This window comes from Emydura macquarii, unplaced genomic scaffold, assembly GCF_026122565.2.
Source record: "Emydura macquarii macquarii isolate MOO-44397 ecotype Brisbane River unplaced genomic scaffold, CSIRO-AGI_Emac_v2 contig_3118, whole genome shotgun sequence".
NCBI lineage: Eukaryota > Metazoa > Chordata > Testudines > Chelidae > Emydura > Emydura macquarii.
This window is the reverse complement of record NW_027133255.1, coordinates 1-7503: the sequence shown is the minus strand read 5'-3', so window position 1 is coordinate 7503 and position 7503 is coordinate 1. Positions and strand designations below refer to the sequence as shown.

The 7503-nt window shown below is 66.6% G+C and overlaps 12 non-coding genes across 12 annotated transcripts; 8 read left to right on the top strand and 4 right to left on the bottom strand.

Annotated features, from left to right (window-relative positions):
* Positions 1-445: 445 nt before the first annotated feature.
* TRNAF-GAA (transfer RNA phenylalanine (anticodon GAA)) lies at positions 446-518 on the top strand. Its single transcript has one exon. It is a non-coding gene; the product is annotated as a tRNA-Phe (tRNA).
* A 217-nt stretch (positions 519-735) lies between these two features.
* TRNAY-GUA (transfer RNA tyrosine (anticodon GUA)) lies at positions 736-825 on the bottom strand. Its single transcript is given in 2 exon segments — positions 736-771; positions 789-825. It is a non-coding gene; the product is annotated as a tRNA-Tyr (tRNA).
* Positions 826-948: 123 nt separating this feature from the next.
* On the top strand, positions 949-1021 carry TRNAV-CAC (transfer RNA valine (anticodon CAC)). Its single transcript has one exon. It is a non-coding gene; the product is annotated as a tRNA-Val (tRNA).
* Positions 1022-2331: 1310 nt separating this feature from the next.
* Positions 2332-2404, top strand: TRNAF-GAA (transfer RNA phenylalanine (anticodon GAA)). The gene has a single exon. It is a non-coding gene; the product is annotated as a tRNA-Phe (tRNA).
* A 215-nt stretch (positions 2405-2619) lies between these two features.
* On the bottom strand, positions 2620-2709 carry TRNAY-GUA (transfer RNA tyrosine (anticodon GUA)). Its single transcript is given in 2 exon segments — positions 2620-2655; positions 2673-2709. It is a non-coding gene; the product is annotated as a tRNA-Tyr (tRNA).
* Positions 2710-2832: 123 nt separating this feature from the next.
* Positions 2833-2905, top strand: TRNAV-CAC (transfer RNA valine (anticodon CAC)). Its single transcript has one exon. It is a non-coding gene; the product is annotated as a tRNA-Val (tRNA).
* Positions 2906-4216: 1311 nt separating this feature from the next.
* Positions 4217-4289, top strand: TRNAF-GAA (transfer RNA phenylalanine (anticodon GAA)). Its single transcript has one exon. It is a non-coding gene; the product is annotated as a tRNA-Phe (tRNA).
* A 214-nt stretch (positions 4290-4503) lies between these two features.
* On the bottom strand, positions 4504-4593 carry TRNAY-GUA (transfer RNA tyrosine (anticodon GUA)). The gene is given in 2 exon segments: positions 4504-4539; positions 4557-4593. It is a non-coding gene; the product is annotated as a tRNA-Tyr (tRNA).
* Positions 4594-4716: 123 nt separating this feature from the next.
* On the top strand, positions 4717-4789 carry TRNAV-CAC (transfer RNA valine (anticodon CAC)). Its single transcript has one exon. It is a non-coding gene; the product is annotated as a tRNA-Val (tRNA).
* Positions 4790-6101: 1312 nt separating this feature from the next.
* On the top strand, positions 6102-6174 carry TRNAF-GAA (transfer RNA phenylalanine (anticodon GAA)). The gene has a single exon. It is a non-coding gene; the product is annotated as a tRNA-Phe (tRNA).
* Positions 6175-6383: 209 nt separating this feature from the next.
* Positions 6384-6473, bottom strand: TRNAY-GUA (transfer RNA tyrosine (anticodon GUA)). The gene is given in 2 exon segments: positions 6384-6419; positions 6437-6473. It is a non-coding gene; the product is annotated as a tRNA-Tyr (tRNA).
* Positions 6474-6596: 123 nt separating this feature from the next.
* On the top strand, positions 6597-6669 carry TRNAV-CAC (transfer RNA valine (anticodon CAC)). The gene has a single exon. It is a non-coding gene; the product is annotated as a tRNA-Val (tRNA).
* Positions 6670-7503: the final 834 nt, after the last annotated feature.

Here is a 7503-nt window from a genome sequence, read left to right as displayed (position 1 = left end):
GCGGCTTGCCCTCCCCGCTCCTGGGCCCCAAAAGCCCTGGCGGCCAGCTGGTGAAGCCAGGAGCCACTGGAGGGGCGTCTTCCAAGGAGGGTGGCCCCGCGCCCCTCCTTCCACTCTGCTGCTGCGCAGCACGTCCCTGGCGGCCAGCAGGTCACGCCGGGACCCCAGGGCCAAGAAGCGGCAAGGAGGCGGCCGGACCCCCTTGCCACCCAGGGCTCAGCGGCCTCCTTCTTGCCCTTCTTCTGCCGCTGGCTCCCACTCCCCTTCCGCCGCCACGGCGACCCGGGAAGGGAGGCAGGAATGGGGGAAAGGAGCCACTTAAGCTGAGGGAGGCAGGCCAAAAGCTCCTCTTGCCTTGCTGGGCCACTTGCCCCAGCTTCCTTCTTGTGCGCCACGGCTGAAGAAATCATCTGCCATGGGGAAGTGGGCCGGGCCTGCGCCGGCTGCCGAAGTAGCTCAGTTGGGAGAGCGTCAGACTGAAGATCTGAAGGTCCCTGGTTCAATCCCGGGCTTCGGCAGAATCGTCTGTCTGTGGGGAGGGGGAGCGTGGCGGCGGCGGCGGCGGCGCGGGCTTAACTCTCTGCGCTGGCGAGTGGCGCTTCTTTTCAGCGCCTAGAGGAAAAGGGATGGAGGCTCGTGGTGCCCACAGGTGCTTGCCCGCCCTTCTTTTCTTCTCTCGCTCTTTGTCAGGAAGGGAAGGGAAGGGAAGGGAAGGGAAGAAAAAATAAGAAGCTCTCCTTCGAGCCGGAGTCGAACCAGCGGCCTAAGGATGACCAGCTGAGCGCCCGCTACAGTCCTCCGCTCTACCGCCTGAGCTATCGAAGGTCGGCCGAGGGCCCGGGCCCGCTGCCGTCACCACCTGCTGCAGGTGAGCCCATCTGCCCGCGCCGGGAGACGTGCCTGCCAAGTGAGCGGCATAGGAAGTGAGGGGCAGGGGCCGTCCAGGGCGTTTCTGTAGTGTAGCGGTTATCACGTTTGCTTCACACGCAAAAGGGCCCCGGTTCGAAACCGGGCAGAAACAGCGCGCGCCTCGCTTTTTCCGCCTCCCCTCGCTCTCCAGGAAGGCTCTCCTCCTTCTGCCGCCGGCCTGTACCTGGGATTCGCCTGGGATTCCCCTCCTCGGACAGTGGGCGGTCCCACCAGCTGAGCGTGCTCCTTGGCGTCAGCGGCGGCGGCAAGCTCCAGGCCTCAGGCCACTCACCTCCTAGGAGGTTGCGCCCTGGCCTCTTCTGCCCTTCGAAGCTTCTTCTGCCCTTTGAGCTTCTTGGTAAGCAGCGTGGGGAATCAGAAGCCCGCTTTGTGGCTGGTGGGGAAGTCTGACTTCGGCGTCACCCAGCAGGACTGGGAGAATCTGCTCTCCTTTACCAGCCTGCCCTGGTCTTGGCATTCTCAGGTGGCCGCCCCAGGCACGGGCGGCTCACAGGGGCAAACGGGCGGAAGGAAGAGGAAGCCAGGCTGAGTGCGAGGGGGCGTGGCCTGCGCTCCTCGCCGGCGGAGCCGTGCTCCGTGCGGCGCCGGGTCCGCCGGCCCTGACGCAGAGACCTCCGCGTCTCCTTGGCGACTGAGCCTTGAGGGCTGGGCAGGAAGCCGGGGAGAGCGGGGGCAGCTGGCCGTGAGCCAATGGGCCCATGGGAAGCCCCGGCCTGCCCCTCCGGTGGCCAGACTAGTGTGCTTCCCCTGCGCCTTGTGGCGCCGAGTCGAAAGCCTGGCCAGCGTGTGCTGCAGCTGGAGTCTTAAGCCCGGGGGTACTTTTGGGGGGCAATCCCGGCTGGAAAGAATTCCGCCCAGCAGGTGAACCCACTGGGTCGAAGGGGGCGAGCGGCTGGCCCGGCGACTCGGTCAGTTCACGCCGCTTCTCCCGCAGGCGGGGCAGTGGGCCCCTGAGCGAGGCTTGCCCTCCCCGCTCCTGGGCCCCAAAAGCCCTGGCGGCCAGCTGGTGAAGCCAGGAGCCACTGGAGGGGCGTCTTCCAAGGAGGGTGGCCCCGCGCCCCTCCTTCCACTCTGCTGCTGCGCAGCACGTCCCTGGCGGCCAGCAGGTCACGCCGGGACCCCAGGGCCAAGAAGCGGCAAGGAGGCGGCCGGACCCCCTTGCCACCCAGGGCTCAGCGGCCTCCTTCTTGCCCTTCTTCTGCCGCTGGCTCCCACTCCCCTTCCGCCGCCACGGCGACCCGGGAAGGGAGGCAGGAATGGGGGAAAGGAGCCACTTAAGCTGAGGGAGGCAGGCCAAAAGCTCCTCTTGCCTTGCTGGGCCACTTGCCCCAGCTTCCTTCTTGTGCGCCACGGCTGAAGAAATCATCTGCCATGGGGAAGTGGGCCGGGCCTGCGCCGGCTGCCGAAGTAGCTCAGTTGGGAGAGCGTCAGACTGAAGATCTGAAGGTCCCTGGTTCAATCCCGGGCTTCGGCAGAATCGTCTGCCTGTGGGGAGGGGGAGCGTGGCGGCGGCGGCGGCGCGGGCTTAACTCTCTGCGCTGGCGAGTGGCGCTTCTTTTCAGCGCCTAGAGGAAAAGGGATGGAGGCTCGTGGTGCCCACAGGTGCTTGCCCGCCCTTCTTTTCCTCTCTCGCTCTTTGTCAGGAAGGGAAGGGAAGGGAAGGGAAGGGAAAAAAAAAATAAGAAGCTCTCCTTCGAGCCGGAGTCGAACCAGCGGCCTAAGGATGACCAGCTGAGCGCCCGCTACAGTCCTCCGCTCTACCGCCTGAGCTATCGAAGGTCGGCCGAGGGCCCGGGCCCGCTGCCGTCACCACCTGCTGCAGGTGAGCCCATCTGCCCGCGCCGGGAGACGTGCCTGCCAAGTGAGCGGCATAGGAAGTGAGGGGCAGGGGCCGTCCAGGGCGTTTCTGTAGTGTAGCGGTTATCACGTTTGCTTCACACGCAAAAGGGCCCCGGTTCGAAACCGGGCAGAAACAGCGCGCGCCTCGCTTTTTCCGCCTCCCCTCGCTCTCCAGGAAGGCTCTCCTCCTTCTGCCGCCGGCCTGTACCTGGGATTCGCCTGGGATTCCCCTCCTCGGACAGTGGGCGGTCCCACCAGCTGAGCGTGCTCCTTGGCGTCAGCGGCGGCGGCAAGCTCCAGGCCTCAGGCCACTCACCTCCTAGGAGGTTGCGCCCTGGCCTCTTCTGCCCTTCGAAGCTTCTTCTGCCCTTTGAGCTTCTTGGTAAGCAGCGTGGGGAATCAGAAGCCCGCTTTGTGGCTGGTGGGGAAGTCTGACTTCGGCGTCACCCAGCAGGACTGGGAGAATCTGCTCTCCTTTACCAGCCTGCCCTGGTCTTGGCATTCTCAGGTGGCCGCCCCAGGCACGGGCGGCTCACAGGGGCAAACGGGCGGAAGGAAGAGGAAGCCAGGCTGAGTGCGAGGGGGCGTGGCCTGCGCTCCTCGCCGGCGGAGCCGGGTGCTCCGTGCGGCGCCGGGTCCGCCGGCCCTGACGCAGAGACCTCCGCGTCTCCTTGGCGACTGAGCCTTGAGGGCTGGGCAGGAAGCCGGGGAGAGCGGGGGCAGCTGGCCGTGGCCAATGGGCCCATGGGAAGCCCCGGCCTGCCCCTCCGGTGGCCAGACTAGTGTGCTTCCCCTGCGCCTTGTGGCGCCGAGTCGAAAGCCTGGCCAGCGTGTGCTGCAGCTGGAGTCTTAAGCCCGGGGGTACTTTTGGGGGGCAATCCCGGCTGGAAAGAATTCCGCCCAGCAGGTGAACCCACTGGGTCGAAGGGGGCGAGCGGCTGGCCCGGCGACTCGGTCAGTTCACGCCGCTTCTCCCGCAGGCGGGGCAGTGGGCCCCTGAGCGAGGCTTGCCCTCCCCGCTCCTGGGCCCCAAAAGCCCTGGCGGCCAGCTGGTGAAGCCAGGAGCCACTGGAGGGGCGTCTTCCAAGGAGGGTGGCCCCGCGCCCCTCCTTCCACTCTGCTGCTGCGCAGCACGTCCCTGGCGGCCAGCAGGTCACGCCGGGACCCCAGGGCCAAGAAGCGGCAAGGAGGCGGCCGGACCCCCTTGCCACCCAGGGCTCAGCGGCCTCCTTCTTGCCCTTCTTCTGCCGCTGGCTCCCACTCCCCTTCCGCCGCCACGGCGACCCGGGAAGGGAGGCAGGAATGGGGGAAAGGAGCCACTTAAGCTGAGGGAGGCAGGCCAAAAGCTCCTCTTGCCTTGCTGGGCCACTTGCCCCAGCTTCCTTCTTGTGCGCCACGGCTGAAGAAATCATCTGCCATGGGGAAGTGGGCCGGGCCTGCGCCGGCTGCCGAAGTAGCTCAGTTGGGAGAGCGTCAGACTGAAGATCTGAAGGTCCCTGGTTCAATCCCGGGCTTCGGCAGAATCGTCTGTCTGTGGGGAGGGGGAGCGTGGCGGCGGCGGCGGCGCGGGCTTAACTCTCTGCGCTGGCGAGTGGCGCTTCTTTTCAGCGCCTAGAGGAAAAGGGATGGAGGCTCGTGGTGCCCACAGGTGCTTGCCCGCCCTTCTTTTCTTCTCTCGCTCTTTGTCAGGAAGGGAAGGGAAGGGAAGGGAAGGGAAGAAAAAATAAGAAGCTCTCCTTCGAGCCGGAGTCGAACCAGCGGCCTAAGGATGACCAGCTGAGCGCCCGCTACAGTCCTCCGCTCTACCGCCTGAGCTATCGAAGGTCGGCCGAGGGCCCGGGCCCGCTGCCGTCACCACCTGCTGCAGGTGAGCCCATCTGCCCGCGCCGGGAGACGTGCCTGCCAAGTGAGCGGCATAGGAAGTGAGGGGCAGGGGCCGTCCAGGGCGTTTCTGTAGTGTAGCGGTTATCACGTTTGCTTCACACGCAAAAGGGCCCCGGTTCGAAACCGGGCAGAAACAGCGCGCGCCTCGCTTTTTCCGCCTCCCCTCGCTCTCCAGGAAGGCTCTCCTCCTTCTGCCGCCGGCCTGTACCTGGGATTCGCCTGGGATTCCCCTCCTCGGACAGTGGGCGGTCCCACCAGCTGAGCGTGCTCCTTGGCGTCAGCGGCGGCGGCAAGCTCCAGGCCTCAGGCCACTCACCTCCTAGGAGGTTGCGCCCTGGCCTCTTCTGCCCTTCGAAGCTTCTTCTGCCCTTTGAGCTTCTTGGTAAGCAGCGTGGGGAATCAGAAGCCCGCTTTGTGGCTGGTGGGGAAGTCTGACTTCGGCGTCACCCAGCAGGACTGGGAGAATCTGCTCTCCTTTACCAGCCTGCCCTGGTCTTGGCATTCTCAGGTGGCCGCCCCAGGCACGGGCGGCTCACAGGGGCAAACGGGCGGAAGGAAGAGGAAGCCAGGCTGAGTGCGAGGGGGCGTGGCCTGCGCTCCTCGCCGGCGGAGCCGGGTGCTCCGTGCGGCGCCGGGTCCGCCGGCCCTGACGCAGAGACCTCCGCGTCTCCTTGGCGACTGAGCCTTGAGGGCTGGGCAGGAAGCCGGGGAGAGCGGGGGCAGCTGGCCGTGAGCCAATGGGCCCATGGGAAGCCCCGGCCTGCCCCTCCGGTGGCCAGACTAGTGTGCTTCCCCTGCGCCTTGTGGCGCCGAGTCGAAAGCCTGGCCAGCGTGTGCTGCAGCTGGAGTCTTAAGCCCGGGGGTACTTTTGGGGGGCAATCCCGGCTGGAAAGAATTCCGCCCAGCAGGTGAACCCACTGGGTCGAAGGGGGCGAGCGGCTGGCCCGGCGACTCGGTCAGTTCACGCCGCTTCTCCCGCAGGCGGGGCAGTGGGCCCCTGAGCGAGGCTTGCCCTCCCCGCTCCTGGGCCCCAAAAGCCCTGGCGGCCAGCTGGTGAAGCCAGGAGCCACTGGAGGGGCGTCTTCCAAGGAGGGTGGCCCCGCGCCCCTCCTTCCACTCTGCTGCTGCGCAGCACGTCCCTGGCGGCCAGCAGGTCACGCCGGGACCCCAGGGCCAAGAAGCGGCAAGGAGGCGGCCGGACCCCCTTGCCACCCAGGGCTCAGCGGCCTCCTTCTTGCCCTTCTTCTGCCGCTGGCTCCCACTCCCCTTCCGCCGCCACGGCGACCCGGGAAGGGAGGCAGGAATGGGGGAAAGGAGCCACTTAAGCTGAGGGAGGCAGGCCAAAAGCTCCTCTTGCCTTGCTGGGCCACTTGCCCCAGCTTCCTTCTTGTGCGCCACGGCTGAAGAAATCATCTGCCATGGGGAAGTGGGCCGGGCCTGCGCCGGCTGCCGAAGTAGCTCAGTTGGGAGAGCGTCAGACTGAAGATCTGAAGGTCCCTGGTTCAATCCCGGGCTTCGGCAGAATCGTCTGCCTGTGGGGAGGGGGAGCGTGGCGGCGGCGGCGGCGCGGGCTTAACTCTCTGCGCTGGCGAGTGGCGCTTCTTTTCAGCGCCTAGAGGAAAAGGGATGGAGGCTCGTGGTGCCCACAGGTGCTTGCCCGCCCTTCTTTTCCTCTCTCGCTCTTTGTCAGGAAGGGAAGGGAAGGGAAGGGAAGAAAAAATAAGAAGCTCTCCTTCGAGCCGGAGTCGAACCAGCGGCCTAAGGATGACCAGCTGAGCGCCCGCTACAGTCCTCCGCTCTACCGCCTGAGCTATCGAAGGTCGGCCGAGGGCCCGGGCCCGCTGCCGTCACCACCTGCTGCAGGTGAGCCCATCTGCCCGCGCCGGGAGACGTGCCTGCCAAGTGAGCGGCATAGGAAGTGAGGGGCAGGGGCCGTCCAGGGCGTTTCTGTAGTGTAGCGGTTATCACGTTTGCTTCACACGCAAAAGGGCCCCGGTTCGAAACCGGGCAGAAACAGCGCGCGCCTCGCTTTTTCCGCCTCCCCTCGCTCTCCAGGAAGGCTCTCCTCCTTCTGCCGCCGGCCTGTACCTGGGATTCGCCTGGGATTCCCCTCCTCGGACAGTGGGCGGTCCCACCAGCTGAGCGTGCTCCTTGGCGTCAGCGGCGGCGGCAAGCTCCAGGCCTCAGGCCACTCACCTCCTAGGAGGTTGCGCCCTGGCCTCTTCTGCCCTTCGAAGCTTCTTCTGCCCTTTGAGCTTCTTGGTAAGCAGCGTGGGGAATCAGAAGCCCGCTTTGTGGCTGGTGGGGAAGTCTGACTTCGGCGTCACCCAGCAGGACTGGGAGAATCTGCTCTCCTTTACCAGCCTGCCCTGGTCTTGGCATTCTCAGGTGGCCGCCCCAGGCACGGGCGGCTCACAGGGGCAAACGGGCGGAAGGAAGAGGAAGCCAGGCTGAGTGCGAGGGGGCGTGGCCTGCGCTCCTCGCCGGCGGAGCCGGGTGCTCCGTGCGGCGCCGGGTCCGCCGGCCCTGACGCAGAGACCTCCGCGTCTCCTTGGCGACTGAGCCTTGAGGGCTGGGCAGGAAGCCGGGGAGAGCGGGGGCAGCTGGCCGTGAGCCAATGGGCCCATGGGAAGCCCCGGCCTGCCCCTCCGGTGGCCAGACTAGTGTGCTTCCCCTGCGCCTTGTGGCGCCGAGTCGAAAGCCTGGCCAGCGTGTGCTGCAGCTGGAGTCTTAAGCCCGGGGGTACTTTTGGGGGGCAATCCCGGCTGGAAAGAATTCCGCCCAGCAGGTGAACCCACTGGGTCGAAGGGGGCGAGCGGCTGGCCCGGCGACTCGGTCAGTTCACGCCGC